Genomic DNA, 18549 nt, shown 5'->3' on the forward strand with positions numbered 1-18549 from the left:
TTAAAACTGGGGCAGAATACGGACATCCTCACTGCAAATAGTATACGGTGTACACCCCTTACTTATACTGATCCGAGAGAGTGATCACCTTACCCATACTGATCCAGAGAGAGTGAGCACCTTACTCATGCTGATTCGAAAGAGTGACCACGTCACTGAACTGTATTGATGCACAGTTACCGACCCGGAACAGTCTGTAACATACCGTTGCTGACCTAAAGCGATGTGTAATCCTGCGTTACTTTACACTACGGCTTAAAAAATAAGATTGAGAAAATGAGCAACCTTAATTAAACATTAAGTCTAACACCAAAGACGTGGTTTACTGCTTTGCAAAATGGTAAAGTGGAGAAGTCAGAAAGAAGCATGCGTTTGCCATACACCATTCGTAGTTTTTGAAATAACTTAACCGTGTAAATGTCTTGAGTTCTCCCGTTACGCCTCTCCCAAAGGTTCTTAATAAAAGCTTGTTCGTGGTCAGTTGCTGTTTTTAAAAGGCTTAAAAGGCTATCATGAAAACAGGTCCGTAAAACGTAAACACAAAAACAGTACAGAAGATGTTTGAATTATTCTTAACCAAATGCTTGCATAATTTTTGAAACCATCTTGTTCGGAATCCTGCATGCGTAAAACAGAAACTTTCAGGCTGCTTTAAAGATCCCCTGTAGTTTATATTCGCTCGATCTAAATGCGTACTTTTTGAGAAATGTTCTTTTCATCAGCTCGGAACGGGTTCTGCTGTCACATCGGCTCGATAGTGCGTATGATCTGGGTACATAGATGCTGCTCCGCACAATCCCAGAACATAAGTCGGCTTATCCGACACCATCGGCGATAACGTGAACTAAGGAGAATGGATTAGAACAGCGAGCCGATGTTCTGAATTGAGTTTGACGATCGTCGCAAATGATACAAACGTATAATTAAAACGTTTATTTGGAACGCTGGAGAGCTCAATATTCGTAGAATAACAACTGCGAGTGTGTATGTGTGTTGATTTTTGTTATATAGAAATTCGTCCAGGACGCACCTGTATCACATTTGCTCTTTGCAGCGTATTACATATGAATCCGTAATTGCTGCCGCAATATACGACCGTCGGTCACATCCCCACGAATGGTCGATCTTCCTTTTCTTAGTCGCAAAGTCCATCTACGCCGCTCTCTATACGAGAGTGTCCATCATCAAAGAACATTCTACAGTCTGTGTTGTGACTGCATTCTTCAATCTACATTTTGCATTGTGAATGTTTTATGGTAATGTGGAATCTGAATCACTCCATCGTGCTAATGGCACAACATGCCATGAATGACATATGCGGTTCTTTTGATTAATCCTCATGACCGTTGGTCCTGTGCAACAAGTTTGCGAAAATAAAAGCTATAAGTTCGATCCCCGCAATTTGCTATTCCAATCTGAAGAGGAAGAACGGGAGAAGAATCATCCACTAATCTGCTCTCTCTGACCATCCGCAGATCAATTCTCTGTACTGTTTGGAGTGATTTTATTCCGTATATGGTGATCATTTGCTCGTCTCATTTCATTTTATGGTTTACTTATGGCGAGTAAGTCACGGAATCGCGGCCAATTTTTGGTGTTGCTGAATTCGGCAGAGGCGTCTTGTTTACTGAAAGGCTGTTGAACCACTGTAAACATAAATCACAACATCGTTGTGAACTATGGAATACAAATTACATCAATACGGTAGTTGAGGCTTCCCTTGGGAAATACAGCCCGGAATCCAGATAAAACTGTATCAAAAAGAGCGGCAAAGATGGCGGTGGCCTGCAGACTTCTAAACGGTCGTCTGACGGATTATAAAACAGGAATGTTGAAGTATCTTACAAAACAAACTTCTATCTTGCTGTTAAGGCGTTCTTGTATTCACAAACATCACCGGATTATGAGTTGCATTACCAAAACTTCTGCTGGTCTGCACCAATCGCCACCAATCTTTTTCCGAAAGGGGAGCAATCTTTTACTGTTAATTTTTTTGCTAAAGATCATATACTTGCGTTCGTCGTTGAACGGGTACTAACGACCAGGTGTCCAGTGTGCGGTGTGCCATCCACACTTGTCGCAGAATTTATTCTATCGTAATGCTTTCCTTCAAAGAACGGTTTATTTCGTAAGCACTGAGATTCTTTTATAAATTCACGAATATGACTCCCTCGTAACCATTCGACGTCTTCAGTGCCTTTGTCGAATGCCAGATTTCGATCAATTTGAAAATATAATTTCCACGGATCTTACAACCATTCTTCAACCCACTATTCATCCGCGTACTTTTTGAGGCTTGAATGAAAACCACAAATTTATTGTGTTTTGAAAAAGACAAATTTGATGAAAAGTGGCAAGAACTTGATGTAACACATGTTTTGCCACTGGTTTACGATTCGTCACTGTTGCCGTTTCCCTTAAGTCAAACACAGGACGATATACAGTAATTCTCGTATGTACCACATGACGAACGGTTACTCTGAGAAGTATCACAGGCTGCTATTTGGCTGCCTACTCCTTCGCACGAACATCTGAGTACGAATAAGTCTTTTTGACTGCTCTAGCTGTGCTGCAGTCAATCTTGCTAGCCTCAAATCGCGATGTGACATAGTGATTCATAAACCTCGCTTGCTGCAGTGAGTGCAGTCACAATAAACGATAAGCCAGGTGTGTTTCTTTACTAACATCAAGTGTTACTGATGTCTATGTCTCATTCTGCATCTCATACAGTTTCTTGACCACACTATGTCCCATAAACATACCGGAACCTAATTTTTTGAACCGATTATGGTCTTTACTTAACACAAACGTCAAAGACAAGCAGTCCTGATGAAGTGGAGAAGCAAACTGGTTATCAGTCAGCACTGCATGATTTCCCTCGTATTAAAAAATGCTCCGCGTAGCTTCAGTCCATGCTCTGGGTAATCCAGTCATTCGGAGATATATATTGTTAGATAAAATTTGTCCGAATTTGTTTAACTAACATGTCGAACGAGGAAACTACAATCGGTAATACACATATGCGGCAGATTAATGTAGAGTTCCAGAAGATAGAAATGGATTTGAACAAGATGAAGCAAGATATCGCAAAGGACCACGATCAGATGCGAATTATCAAAGCAGGTTACGTGCGGCGGTTCTCGATATTCAACAGTTATCACTGTCCTTTAAAAACATCCCCAAGAAGGTTAATCAGATTGATGCCGAGCGTCCATCTTCCAAAAAAAGTAAGTGCTCAGTAGTCATTCCTAATTAAAGATTGGCTTAATAATTACTGTGCTAACTCTCGATTTGACTTCATGGTTTCTGTAACAGACAATCGAGTATGCAACTTTTGCTGAATGAATTTCTTACTTGGGTCGGATTAAGTGAATGGATTTCTTAAGTTAACCGAGGTTATCAATCTGTATTAATCAAAAAATGTTCGAATTCATTGCGGCAAATGCTACAGATACCCTGCAAATTATTGTAAATGATAAGTAAGCATGTTTAATATAAGTGCGGATAACTAGATCAAGTGCGGCGAGAACAAAGCGCTCGTTGCGCAAATAAAAATGCACGAATAAATGGAACTACTTTATTATTTTTTAATATTTTCAAATTGGGAAGCTGGATAGTCTACCATGGTATAAGCGTTGTGCAATTTAAGAGAAGTAAGCCGGTAGAGGTTTTAACGTTGCGCTGTTTCACCGTTAGTTGGTGTAATTTGAAAAGAAACGCAGTGGAATTAGTAAAATGTTATTGATTTTTGTGGCGTGGTTTTTAAGAACAACGTCACCGGGGCACACTGCCAGTGCGCTATAACAACTTGCGTTGCGGTTTTCATTTCTAACCACACCGTTTAGTGCGGAATTTTTATTCACATCCGTAATCAAAGAGCGACTTTTTGTAAGAAACCTCGCCGCAGGCACACCGTTGTAAGCCGCACCCAACCGTTAACAACATTGCAAATCTGCAAGCGTTCACCCGGGCGCCTCGGCGTTAAAAAGAAGTATTGCCGAGAAAAAGCATACTCTGTAAGCGCAATGAACTAGTAGTGCCGACTAAAAAAGTTGGTACAGACTGACTCTGCCCTGGCGTTTGTATACGTTTTGAAATTCAACTTTTAGCAACGGCTGAAGCTCACCATGAGCCCTTATAAATTTAGCAGTAAAGTTCTGATTTTTGCAAAACACTTTTTGAAAAAGCTTATGCGACAAATGTGACAAATCACAATAACTGTTGGTATTCATGCAAAGTTTTCGAATTTTCTTCGTAGTCAGTCTCAGAGGCTAATCGCTTTCCCTTATCAAAATAAATACGATAAACCGAATGAATTTCGTGACGTATGATAATAATAACAAAAACGGTAATTTTACAGGAATAATCGATTTAACAACGAAAACAGAGGCGATGGAAAAAATGGTAGGGATTTCGGCAACAATAGCAATAAAAATAATGTTTGATCGCTGTACAGGAACTAACACCGGAAGGCGTATCTGCTTTAATTGTAATAAACAAGGGCACATAGCAGAAAATTTTTGGCATAGTTAAACATATGAAAACTAATAACAGAGAAAGTGGAAACAATTCCAGAAATAATGACAGGAGAAATAATTACGGAGAAATTCCAGCGGAAGTTTCAATGGAATTATCTAAAATCGCAATGATAGTTCAAATTATACAACTAATCAAGGTTATCGTAGCGGAAATAGAGAAAACGATAATATAAATCCAAGACTTACATATCCCACTTTCCGCCGGCGGGGAGGGTGGGGGCAAGTCGGTCAGGTAGATCGTGAAGATGCCTTCAGCCGTACGAAGAAAATGATGACCAAAGTTCGCATACTGTTAACATGATTGCCGGGTGAGAGACAACTTCTTTCAGCAAAAGGATAAAAAGGTTTGAGAACCGTTGTTAAAGTGAACAACGATCAGTTCTCAGCGTGTCTGGACACAGGTGCTGGACCTTAGCTAATAAGTCATAAATTAGTAGAAAAACTGGAAGTTTAAGACCGTGCCATGGGAAGGGTCTACCTTAAAATTTGTAGAATGTAAGCGAAAAGAAAGCATGCGAGGTCCCAGTAGAACTTCTGGAAATGAAAGCGACTGTTTTTTGCCGAAGTACATGAATCAAATGATTTCGACGAAGAGCTGCTACTAGGTAATGATTTTCTAGATAATAATAATCACAATAATATAATGATAATGATAACATAATAGATAATAATAATGATACTGAAGTTGTTAACGTCACTGTATTGATTGCCGTACCCGCCGGGTCTACTTCATGGAAAACGGTCCGTGTAAAAAATGCGATGAAAGAAGCAGAAGTGTAGTTTTCGATAATACATATGACGCAGAAACCAACGTTCGTTTTGGTGAATCATTTTTTCAAATACAAGAAAATTCAAGTGGTGCCTGATAACAAAGAAGAAAAAAGCCGTTTGCGTAAAGTCACGTAAATTTCGAAAAAATTCATACTGCGGGAGGATCATCGAAAGAAAGTAAAATTGAATGCGTCAGCGTTAGTCGAGAAATATTAAAACTTTTTCCAAAAAAGGTGAACCAATAGGTCGTACCCATTGGACCGTACCGTCGTACCCGAGTTCGTAATTGACACATGCGACCATAAGCCGCTTAACTATGCTCCGTACAGGGTATCTTTAATTCAACAGGAAATGGTCCAACAGGAAGTTGATGACTTGTTGAAATCAAAAATTATTGACGCCGATTTCTCCAACTGGAACAGCCCTTTGTTATTAATTCACAAACGTGGAGATAATTACTGAACTGTGTCGGATTTTTGCGCATTAATCAAAATTACAAATAAGAATAATTACCCGTTACCTAATATTCGGACGAGTAAGATCTGTCAGGAAACGCGAAATTTTTCAAAGTATTCGATATGACGGGAGCTTCTTGGCAAACCCCATTATAAAATATCTCGAGGAAAAGTCGCCATCTGTGGCACCAGGAGGATTATTTTAATTTATCTGTAATCCACAGGGCTTTGCAACGGCTCTGCGGCATTAGTATATTAGCCGGACCTGAATGGAGAACGTGTTTGATATATTTTGATGACATCTTAATTATCGGGAATACCTTTGTAGAAACCTTATATCGGCTAGAAGAGGTTTCTGATCGCATTTTCCGTTCCGGTTCAACAATAAATCTTGGGAAATGTAAATTTTCTGAACCCGAAATAAAGTTCTTGGGGCATTTATAAACGAGGAAGGCCGCAGACCCAACCCAGAATAAACTTTCGCTTTCGAAAAGGCCAGTACCTCAACAGTAAAGAACCTCATGAAAATTAAAACCGACGATCATCACGACATGCTTATAGCTATACGCCGGCATTCATTTCGCGGCAATGTGATCGGGTACCGGTTGGATGCGTTACCCAGACGGACCGACAATTGAATAAAAAAGCTAAAAACATTTTGATCATCAAAATTTGTAATAACACCAGCAAAATGCATATTTACCTTGGTACTGCCAGGCGGCTTATAATCTTCAGGTAACAATGCATCCCGTTTCGGATAACCTTTCAGCTGAATAAGGCCTCTGCTCACATCAGTGCGTGTCCATTCATCCACGCATTCTTCGACTATTTCTTCCTTGGAATCATCCTTGTAGTAGCGATACTTTAATCGCACACTAGGGTGCTGATTGGCAGCAAACTCCTGCGCATACAGGATCTTAATCGCCATCAGGCCTGCTGTTCACGATCCCTATCGGAATCCACAAATCGACCCAAATACTTAATGGCCAAGGACTGAACTGCGGTACAAACCATTAGGCTCCGTCCCAGCCTCACCGCACAGAGGACAAAAGTAGTAGCGCAAGCCCTTGCCGGTAAGCTTTTTTCAGATCGCTCATATAATGTTCAAGACTCTTGAACGAAAAAAATTAAGACACAATTATCATTTCGAAAACTACTTTAAGCAACAAAATTATCTTCGGCTCCTTTGGCAATTTGGGTTCGCCCCCAAACGTACGTGGCCTGCTGTGCGGCGATGTAATTCTCATACTCAAGCCGCTTTTTCTGTTAAGTAGAAGAAACACAAATAAATAACAAATAAGCGATCATTTATACATTTTCTCACTTCTGATTCAGCCGGATCCTCTTCTGCATTATTAAAGGCCTCAATAAACCCATTATCCGGTATGTCCGATGGGGATGCGAGTCCGTTTTCTCGTGCGCGTCCATGGATACCTTTCACCTAAGTACCACTAGATGCTGATAAGCAAAATCAAGCAATATTAGAGGGGCAACTGCAAGCATATATACGCACACTATGCATACAGTATTAGAATGCATAAAATTGCCAGATTCGCAGGAGCACCTGCACGCATATATACGCACACGAAGTGTACAGTATTGGACTGCATAAAATTAGTGACTGCCAGATGGGCATTCGCAATCTACAGGTCCTTAATTTACTGAGAGTAGCCGGAATCTTCAAAAAACCCCCCATTGCCGCCCGGACATAAGAAACGCGGCCGTTCAGAGTTGTATATTTCGCGGTGTTAGCGGCAAACAGTTTTGTCTATGACATTCCGGCTGGCGGATAACGCGTCTTGTCCGTCGAATGGACTTCGGGAACGGGCTTGTGAACTCGTGCGACTTTTGACTGGGTGAAATGAACCTGGCATCCCGTGATGTTTCTGAAACCCCGGGCTTTCATGAAGTACTGATGCCTTATATAATATCACGTCGTTATTGGTGTCGGCTTGTACAAGCATTAGAAACTTGCTTATAATACCGGTTGCACAGCTGCAGGTACTGCACGTCATCCAATCATTTGTTCCCGTGATGCTTTGAACTCTTTTGGGGAGAGTGGTGGGCGGGTTAACTGCCGGGGTGGCGCGTCTATCGGTACTGCTTCCGCTGCTTGCATATCATCCACCATCATGAGTTCAACCCCTGCATCAAGTGTAAGAGTTCCAAAGCTCATGCCACCGCTGGCAGCCGGTATGGTAACACGATGTGGCAGCTCGCCCATTATGATACACGTATATGCACTCGCACACCGCTTGGCGCTCAAGTTTATTCTCAACTCAGCCAGATCGCCCGCGACTGGGACGAACGCTCGGCCTTATAGACACACGGCCTGGCGCTGATACAAAAGTGTTCGGACTCATATGGTGCTCGGACAAAAAAATGTCCCGGTTTACATGGCGCCCGCACCAAAGTTTGATGCTCTCACGGCGCTCAGACGAAGTTTCCGGGCTAAGAAACCCTTATTCAGATGCGTGCTAGCCTGTGATAACCGAAGATAACCGAACGTGATAACCGAAGAACGTCTCAGCTGCACCAGGGAAGCCGTTGGAGGTGTAAAAGCCGGGAGTATCCGGCATGGATTACCGGATAGTGTCGCTCAGGGTGTTGAAATTATAAAACTTTAGTCATCTGGATGCATCTACAGATAGTTCCGGAATGGGCACGTTAGCAACATACCACCTACGGCTTTCGGCGAGACCCCCAAAGCTTGCGTTAAGGTAGCTCGTACTACCGCTATTTGCGCGATATCTCCGGGATGTAACATCCTCTTCCATGACCACGCGAAGGAAATAACAGCCTGGAACCCGCTCTTTTAACAGGGATTTTTTTGCATGCAGCTTTCGATGGTGGGAGAACTTTAGGGCAGATGTTCGACACTCCAGTGGAATATTTAGGACAACAAAGCCGCGATTTTCGACGCGGCGTTCTAGACTATCATAGACGATCTGCCTGACGTTCGGCATTTCACTAATTGTAACATAACGCTAACGACAGTTGTCCGTATCGAGGTCGTTCCTGAATAGTTTCAAAATAAAACATACATACACCGATCTGATTGATGAACATTGTGTATCTGAATGCCGGCATGCTCAACTGAAATTAGGCCTGCAATGCCGCGCTGTATGAGCCAAATTCAATGGAATGTACAACATCGCTTTGTATAAATGCTGCGCCGGTGCACGTAAGATTCAGCATTAGTGTACTGAAATGAAACTATAGTTATTATATTGTTGATTATGATTGTTTTTCGCTGTGTGCAGAATTTGATAATTCCGGTAACACTTAATGCAGGCGAATATTGGCAAAACGTGCACAATTAAGGTAAATTAAGTAAGAACCCTGTATTCTTCCAAAAGAATATGCGTATTGCAAGACGTTAATGGATATTTTAAACGTGAAGACTCCGCTTTCCAACATTGGCAACTACAGCGTCTGCCACTTCAAGACATCGGTGAAAGGTTAAATCCTTCCTCGGTGCGTTGACATATTATCGAAATTTTGAATCGAAATCAACATGCTCCCATAACTGGAACTCGTAGACGCAATACTCACTATCCTTTGCCGTTTGACAAGTCTTGTAGCCTCCAGTTTTGTTTACAGTTTTGGCCATAAATTTTTGTTTTGAATGGTCTACGAATGATAGTTTTCCCTGCGTACAGTGATGTACTTATTTAAAATTTCCGCTGTCTTTTTGCTATTCTTGCGATCTGGTATGAGGAACGAAATGCGGACTTAGATTGTTTTGTTTGTGCTTGGCCGCGCGCGCCGCGTTCCCTCTTTATCTTGAAGGCATTATTATTGAGCGTTTCATTTTAACTATCATCTGATGGGTAATAGGGTACGTACGTTCCTTTCAGTTCCGCACATTTTCCTTATCATCTGCATGTAATATGCAGCCCCAATCTTCAGAATCTCCGGCGCGTCGATGCGTTTTGGCTTTACACAGTAGTCATAAAGACCAACCAAATACCAATAAATTTTATTTAATTAAACTCATTTTATTTGAATATACTCATTAGTTTATTACAATCACTTGAAACCAAACTCGCACCTTATTTCGGTTAGTCGTGGCTCGGAAGAAAGCTGGATGCGTTCTGCGACATTTAGTTATGGCCGCGTCCGATCACTTCGGCCGCGTTACATTTCGGCCGCACTGGTTCACTTCGGCCAACGTTCGTTTCGGCCGTGGCTTACTTCGGCCAACACTCAATTCGGCCAGCGCTCATTTCGGCAAATGGACGTTTCGGCCATCATAGCTTTTTTAGGTTTCCCTGGTTTTCTAGGTTTTTCTTAGTTTTGTTATGTTTTCTTAGGTTTTCAAATTGTTATGTTTTCTTAGGTTTATGTTAATTTTATCATGTTTTCTTAGGTTTTTATATTTCGTAGGTTTCTTAGGTTTTTCTAGGTTTTCTGAGGTTTCTTAGGTTTATAAATGTCTTAGGTTTCTTTAACTTTTCTTAGGTTTTTTAGGTTTTTTTACGTATCTTAGGTCTGTTAGGTCGGTTTTTCTTTGATTTTCTTACGTGTTCATAGCTGTTCTTAGGTTATCCTTAGGTTCTTAATGAAATGAAGATTTCTTTAAATTTTTCATGATTTCCTAGGTGTCGTACAGTTAAGTTTTCAGTACTCTCCCGTGACTGTAAACTTCGTAACTCCGCACGATCGGCCTTATGACGCTCGACGAGGTGTTAATCAGAATAATCGGGAAAGGGAGACAAGATGGTGACTGTTACACTTCAAGAACTGGTCAAAGAAGTTGTGCGTACGAGTTCAAATCAAACAGAACAAAATTTCGCGTATTACGAGAACTTAGCATGTTACGCGGTGCAGGTTAAAAGTTTTGGTATTTCCGCCGAAATGTACTGTGGCCGAAGTGAATTGCGGCCAAAATGAATGACGGCCGAAGTGAATGGCGGCCGAAGTGAGTGGCGGCCGAAAAACTTTGGCCGAAATGAGCGCGGCCGAAATGAAAACGGCCGAAGTGATCGGTAGCCAGTTATGGCTTTCTTCGGAAATATATGGTAGACGATGTGGTTGCCTTTTTAGCAATGAAAAGTACCGCGGCAAGAGCAATAACATTAACACTCATGCAGGATTTCGCCGGAGAAGATAAGTGCGTTGCTGTTGCACATGTGATGCTGCTCAACCTAACAAAAGGAAAAAGGTCCCTTAGATGGAAAAAATGCGTCTTACTGGGCCAAAGACGGATAACCTTGATTGTGCTATGGTATGATGAGATTGTTCGACATCTTTTACCAAATATTTTCAATGTCGCTTATTATCTGCTCACATGCTCAACGGCCGTTTCTTAGTACCATTTTTCGGGGTATCTTTGGATGGAAGTGCAATTTTTTAATTGCATTACTTGGGTGAGATGATACCTGCTTGTTAATTTTGCCCTGCACAGAAAAGATTGTTTTATGGGGAGTGTTGACAGTCCACTGAAAGGTATAAAGTTTTTTTGTAACTACATCAAATCTCTATATCAGCAACGGTTGCACGGATGTGTACTGCTGCCCGAAACTTGCTTTCGGTCCATTCAGTTTTGTGGTCGCGGCAAAGCGACGTTTCTTTCTTATTATGGTTGGGTTATAGAGTTCGGGCACAGATAAAATATCTGATAAGACGACTGTCCGGGTTTCATAAATTTCTGAGTGCATGAAGTTGCACCAGATGTGATGGCAGTGCGCCAGCTACTGGATGCCGAGACCCTTACGTACGCTCATATCAGAAGATATGCCGCTAGTCTACCATCAACTCGGTTTCGGTCCGGTTAGGCTCGGTTTCGGTCCGGTTTTCAGTCGAACCGGTTCGGAGCCGATTTGAACCGGTTTGGAGCCGAACCGCCTGAATCGGTTTAGAGCCGAACTGAATTCCCCTTTCTTTTGTTTATTTTTCCCCACCCTCTTTTTTTTTGTATGAACATGAATGAACATGATAGCAGATTTATTCATGATATTTACAAGTGAAAAAATAAATTATCAGGAACATTGGTAGCCGGACAGTTGGGCTTCTTACATAAGTGATCCCGACGCGGATCAGAGAGAGGCTCAAAATTTCTAAGTTCACATTCGCAGTAATAACATTGAACACAGTCTAGTGAACCAAAATGAAAAAATCCATTTCCAGCTAATTCCATGGGTGAGGGTTTGAGATGTGGCCAACCTTTGAACGACTCCAAACGTGATCCTAAAGTGCTGTAGTTGCCGAAATCATCAATTTCGCGATCGGTTAGGGTGTTGCTGGCGTGTTCGGCAAGTTTGTCGGCTAGCGTAATACTGTTCTTATAGCCGTCACACACTTCAAACCACGTCGATGGTATGCTTTTGAGACCGTGCCAAGCTCCGGCAATAGCGCCCGCCAGGGTTGCGATTCCGTCCGTACATCCACCAACACGTAGTGTAAGTGCCATGGTTGATTCGAAAGCATTTTTAGGCGATAGATCGGCTCTTTTGATCACGCAATAAATAGCCATAGGTACAGCTTGCAGTCCCGAGGAATCATTGCCAAGGGCTTTCACCACAACACTTGTCTCTTGAGACAGCAGAGTTTTTATGTGCACTAATTTTTATTGACACAGCTGAAGGCTAACGCCTGAGTCACACAGAGTGATTAGCATGTCCAGAAACAGTGCGGGAGTAAAGTTGGGATATTGCAATGCTACGGCAATAGAGTAGGCTTGAAGCTCGCATGCCCCGTAAGCTTCCATCGTAGGATGTGTAAGTTCGGCGACGTTACGTACGTTGCGGATCATTATTTCTGTCTGATGTTTGAAGTACAGTGGATACGCTGAAATCCACGCAGCAGGACCGTATCCTTTTTGGTATACACGTGGTACGATTTTATTCGGCAATGTGTCAAGGGATTCATAATTGCTCCACTTCCAGTAATGTATTATATCTTTTAGCTTTCCAAAAGCCGAACGTATGACGGGGTGTGCATTGTAATTTGCGTCAACGCATGCACGAGCGGCACTCGCTGTATCGTAACCACTGTCATTTAACAATGCGTTACCAAGCGCGTTTGTTAATACAGTTTCTTCACGATGAGAGCGGTAATCTCGAGTATCAACAAACATTTGCGCTACCTTATGGACAATACCATTGTATGCCTTCAAAGGAGCGCACAAGCATTCCCCGAGTAGGCCGCCGACTAAGCAACCGCGAAACTGATCTTTTTCCATTTTCTTTGCGAATGATAATTGTTTAACACAATTCCAGCTCTTAAATATGGTCAGAAAAAAACAGCTAGCCCCCAGGTTTAATTTCTGACCAATCACAACGCTCATTCCCAAATATTTTTTTGATTTTCCGAGGTACGTCACAGGCTGTTTGACCAATCAATATGGTAACGCAGTGTATGGGGGTGTAGTTTTTTTCGATTTTTCAACCAATCATCGACATAGTTAACTGTTTCAAGTTTGCCAGTGACGTATGTGTGAAAAAGGCGGGGTTATGCGAGAATTTACTACCAATGGGGGCAGAGTTTGGCTTCCTCGGAAACAATCCGCGAGTATAAAGGCGACGCGGCTGAGCTTTTCCAAATCATTCTGCAAAAAAGTTGAGAGCAAGTTCTATCACCATAATATCACGAGAGCAAAAATGGATTTCGAACGTATTTTGGATGTTGTCGGTGATCATGACGGCTACACTGTATACAAAGTCAATAGTGTGGTAAGTCTGTTCTGGAATGCTAAAGAAGTACGGGCATTTCTTGTGTTCGAAGCGAATGCGGATGCTGAGGGCTTGCGTAAAGCATGGAATAAAGGGATCCGATTCGGATACAATGAAATCACCGAACTACTGAAGATCTTGAAGAATGGACACCTGAAAGACACGCTGGATCACGCAGCATCCGAAGGCAAACAGGAGAAAATGAAATTCGACGGCCCCGCCTGCCTGGAGTTGACTCTGAAGGTGCACGAGAAGTACGGGCGTACGATCAGGTTTTCTCAACCAGGGCGCTCTGTTCAACTGCCATACATGGGATTCACTGATGTGGCCCGAATCCTGGACGATAGTTTCAAAGCGCAAGCCCTTATTGTTTAACTGCGCTTTTTGTTTTTAACATTTTAAAATTGTTGTTGTTGTTGTAATTCTTGTTTATTACGTGCTAACACCCTTTTTATGAGAAAAAAAAGGCTGAAAAACGCCGTTATTTGCGACAGTCTCAGCAGTGAAGTATATAAAGCCTTCTTGCTGACACTGTTGCAAGTAATGCGTTCAGTCATGGAAATCCACAACGTTATTCTGGCGGTGCAGTTCAACGAGGAAGTTGATCTTCAGCAAGTCCGAGAAGTTTTCGGGAAACATGCTACGAAGGTGAAAAATTTTAACGCAGTCAACATTAGACTAATAGGGCAGTCACATACATTCTGCCAGATTTTCCAAAATGGCAAGGCAATCGTAATAGGTGGTAAGTCCGTTGAAGAATCGAATGGACTGTTAGAACAGTATTTGCGAATGTTGATTGTAAATTGTATCGACGTTACTATTAAGGAGCGCTTTGTGGCAAATATAGTCTGTACGTATGCTTACAGTGAAATACTAAATTTGAACAAGCTGTATAGCCAAATTTTAAAACAAAAGCCAACGGGTATCGCATTCTTCTATGAACCTGAGCTGTTTCCAGCCATCAAACTACGGTTTCCATTATTGAAAACTACCGTTAACGTTTTCCATACTTGAAAGTGGGTAATTCTGGGAGCGAGATCACTGTTGCAGATTCAACGCACAATTGAACAAACTAAAAACCTCCTTGAAAATTATACCACTTCGGTGTCGAAGAAACGAGAAATCTAATCATTTCAGAAACACCATTTGAGAGTTTTTGTGATCGAATATACTGTGAAGTGTTCGATAGTTAGCACACTAAGTCAGGAGAAATTTAAAATGGAAAAACTGAGTTTTGATTTTCCATTTAAAACTCCATGCACCATTTACATTTCTGGGCCAACGATGTCGGGAAAATCGACTTTTACAATGAAACTTTTGCAAAGTCTTACGGAAAGCTTCAATCCACCACCAGTAAGAATAGTATATGCTTACGGTACGTGGCAAAACGCCTTCCAGGGTTTTGTTAAAAATATTGAACTTATTCAGGGGCTTAGACCCATCTTAGAAGATGAAAATTTTTTTGACAAAGACGTTCCGAGTCTGCTAGTGCTAGATGATTTAATGGAAGAAATTGCTGGAACACCAAAGTGCTCGACGATTTTTACTCGTGACGTTGATCACAAAAATGTTTTTGTAATTTTCATTTCTCAAAACTTATACAAACAAGGAAGGAGCATGCGTGACATTGCTTTAAATTCTCAGTACTTGGTAATTTTTAAATCAGTTCGCGATGTTCAGCAAGTTAAAACACTTGCACGTCAGTTAGGTATGCCACATATGCTGGAGGCCTACCGAAAGGCTATAAAGGAACCTTTTGGATATTTACTGATAAATCTTAGACCCGAAGCTCCAGACGATGTTCGCCTTCAGTCGCACGTGTTTGAGTATAGACGAATATATGTAGAAAAATGAAACCAGAAGAAATTTTTCGACTTATTGAAGCGTTAAAGCTGTTGACACCACGTCAGAGAAGAAGCTTTTTCCAGCTGGCAACTAAGCAACAAATAGGCGCAACAGAAGAAGCCTGCATAAATCTAGTAAAGCAACCCACCGGTCTTAGCAAAGTTGATTTAGCTCGGACTCGAAAACATTCTTCAACAATCAAGCGTTTAGCTGACCGCAGTACAGACCGATCAAAGAAACGTAAAATATTACAACAAAAAGGTGCATTTCTCAACGTGTTGCTACCTGTTTTAGGTACTTTAGTTTCCACTTTTCTAGCAAAATGAAGACGTATGTTTTAGTCCCCGAAACGGAATTTTTAAAACAGAAGCATGCTCGGGAAGGTGTTCCCGCGCCGACTGCCTGGGAAAAAGCTCAAGAGATTGGTCATGAAATTACACAACAGCTCATGGCCAAGGCCGCTTTTGCGTACCAGCGTTTAAACAATACGGGTAACGCTCCAGTCGCGGCTCCAATATTGGAAGCAGTGCAAGTTGAACCAACAGCGATTCCCAACCTATTGCCCACAATGATTGATGAAAGTGTACAAGCTCATTCTACGGGTGTTCTTAAAGATCAATATACTCAAGCAGGTCCAAACATAACCCATCGAGCTGTCCAGGCTGTTCCGACATTTCATGAACAGGGTAATCAAGCAACAGCTCCACCTTTAGTTGAGTACATCCAGTCCGATCCCGTAGTTAAGGTTGTTGGGGTGCCATCCCAACCAGCTGTACAATTTGTACAAGTACCCGGTGAGCCGCAAATACAATTTGTTCCAAGCAAAGCTGTGGTTAAACACGTTTATCGGAAGCCGAAAAAACCACCTTTAGTTAAAAAAGTCCATGTAAGACGCATTCCAAAATCCGATACCACTTTGAAAGCTGCTATAGAATACTCTCCTACTCCACCTAGTGTTCCGATAGTTGAATTTCCAGTTGATGGTGTGTTAGAATATCAAATACCTGACAGTGGAGCTGTTCCGGCTTTAGAAAATAACCAGCTAGCTATTGAGGGGTCAAAAGCGGTGGCCGTCAAACCAAAAACTGTAAACAAACTCCGTCGAAAGGAAAAAGATCAGCAACTTGCTATTGAAGGTTCGAAAACCGTGGCAATTAGGCCGAAAACGTCTAACAAGCTCCAAAAAGTCACACCAAAACCTAAGCAAAGGACAGCAATTGCTACTGGTTCTCACAGGTTAGCAATCGAAGCCAGTGGGAAAGAGCAGACAGCTATTACCGATGCAGTGGCGTTAAAAGCTCTAACATATAAACCTGAAAGTTCAAGTCAGGCCAAAACCCAATTGAGGAAACGTAATAAAACTTCAGAACCTCCCGCCAAAAGACACAAGGGGGGTATACAAAGAGGCAGGTGGCTCTCCTACACATGATGAAGCCCACTTTAGATGATTTGTATTTGAATCCTGCTTCTCAAGGCAGTTTAGGTGGTATAGACCGCTTGTACAATAAAGCTAGAAAACATGGATATACACGAAAGCAAGTTAAAGCTTACTTAGAAACCAAAGATGCATATACACAACACAAACCCTTTCGCTCTAAGTTTAAGCGTCGAAAGATTATTTCTGTTAATGTGGGCGAACAACATCAAATTGATCTTGTGGACTTTCAGAAATTTGCAAGTTTTAACGATGGCTTCAAGTATATTCTTATGTGCATCGACTGCTTTTCTCGTTATGCATGGGCTGAGCCGGTTAAATCAAAACGACCAGCTGATATTCGCGAAGCGCTTTTAAAAATATACAAGAGTGATTATCCTCCATTACGTGTTCAAAGCGATAATGGTAAGGAATTTGTTAGTAAAGACATGCGTAAGTTTTTTGAAGAATGTAACGTTACATTTTTTACAACGAAAAACGATGACGTGAAATGTGCGATGGTTGAACGTCTAAATCGCACAATCGAAGAGCGGTTATATGTGTTCATGACCGAAAACAACACGTATCGGTTCATAGATGTCCTTCCTAAGATTTTATCCGCTTACAACTCTACAAAACACTCTGCTACAGGTATAGCCCCTAAAGATGTAGGGCCTGAGGAAGCTGAGCAAATTCTCCAGAAGATGATTGATCAACAGAAAGATAGGAAAACTTCAAAACCAACATTTGCTGTTGGCGATTATGTACGTTTGGCAAAAAAGAAACAGACTTTTTTGAAAGGGTACGAGACTCGTTTCACAGAAGAAATCTTTAAAATAACTCACACTACACGGAGTGGAAGCCATTACCTTCACACTGTCGAAGATTTAGCTGGCGAGCCCGTGGATGGTAAGTTTTATCCGGAAGAGTTATCTAAAGTCACAATGGAGGAAAAGCCATATCATAGGATCTCCAGTATATTAAGGGAAAGGAAACATAAAGGAAAAGTACAATACTTAGTACGTTGGTATGGATACGGTCCTGCTTATGACTCCTGGGAAAACAAAGAAGATTTGAAATGAGTTTTTACATGACATTGCCGTCTTCAGCGTCAGAGGGGTTATACTCTGAAAACTGCCCTGGTAAATTTACAACGCTGCTCGCTAGACCTATAGATTTAGACGGTGCGTGGGAAGTAGGTCTTTCGGAAATTATTCTACCGCCTATGCGGATAATGTTTAATACCGGATTATCCATTGCTGTCTCGCGTGACGGCATGCCGTCTAGGATTCATAGATTCGTGATCAACATGCTTTTGAGGATGAAAATCATTTAATTCGTACGGTTAACAAACTGTTGAGGGAAAACGTAGATGATAGGGACTCGAAAAAATTCGGCCAGATAATAGTGAGTGGTCAAGCAGCTCAGTTAAACATTACACCAGGCCTCGCTTTAACTTTTACCGGCTCCGAATACGCGCGCGCACTAGGTATACTACACCAGTACACATATCACAGCAGAGATGCTCTGTCTCATATGTTATATCCGGGACAGCATAATCGTCTCGTCCATGTGTATTGTGACGTGATTACACATGGGTTGGTAGGTGACTCAATGGTGCCTTTACCACGCACCTTATCGACTCAAGCGAATTCATTTCGGGAGACAGTAATTCGTTTTAAAAATCCGCATTATATACCGCTAGCCTACCATACGTTTCAAACTATAGAAATAGCGATGCGCGATGATTTAGGGAAGGAAGTACTCTTTCATCCAGGTACATCAGTAATTAAATTACACTTTCGACCAAAGAAGCATTGAAATGGTTCTACAAGAGTTAAAATTTGACG

This window comes from Paramacrobiotus metropolitanus, unplaced genomic scaffold (assembly GCF_019649055.1).
Source record: "Paramacrobiotus metropolitanus isolate TYO unplaced genomic scaffold, Prichtersi_v1.0 Parri_scaffold0000011, whole genome shotgun sequence".
In the NCBI taxonomy this organism is placed as follows: Eukaryota; Metazoa; Tardigrada; class Eutardigrada; order Parachela; family Macrobiotidae; genus Paramacrobiotus; species Paramacrobiotus metropolitanus.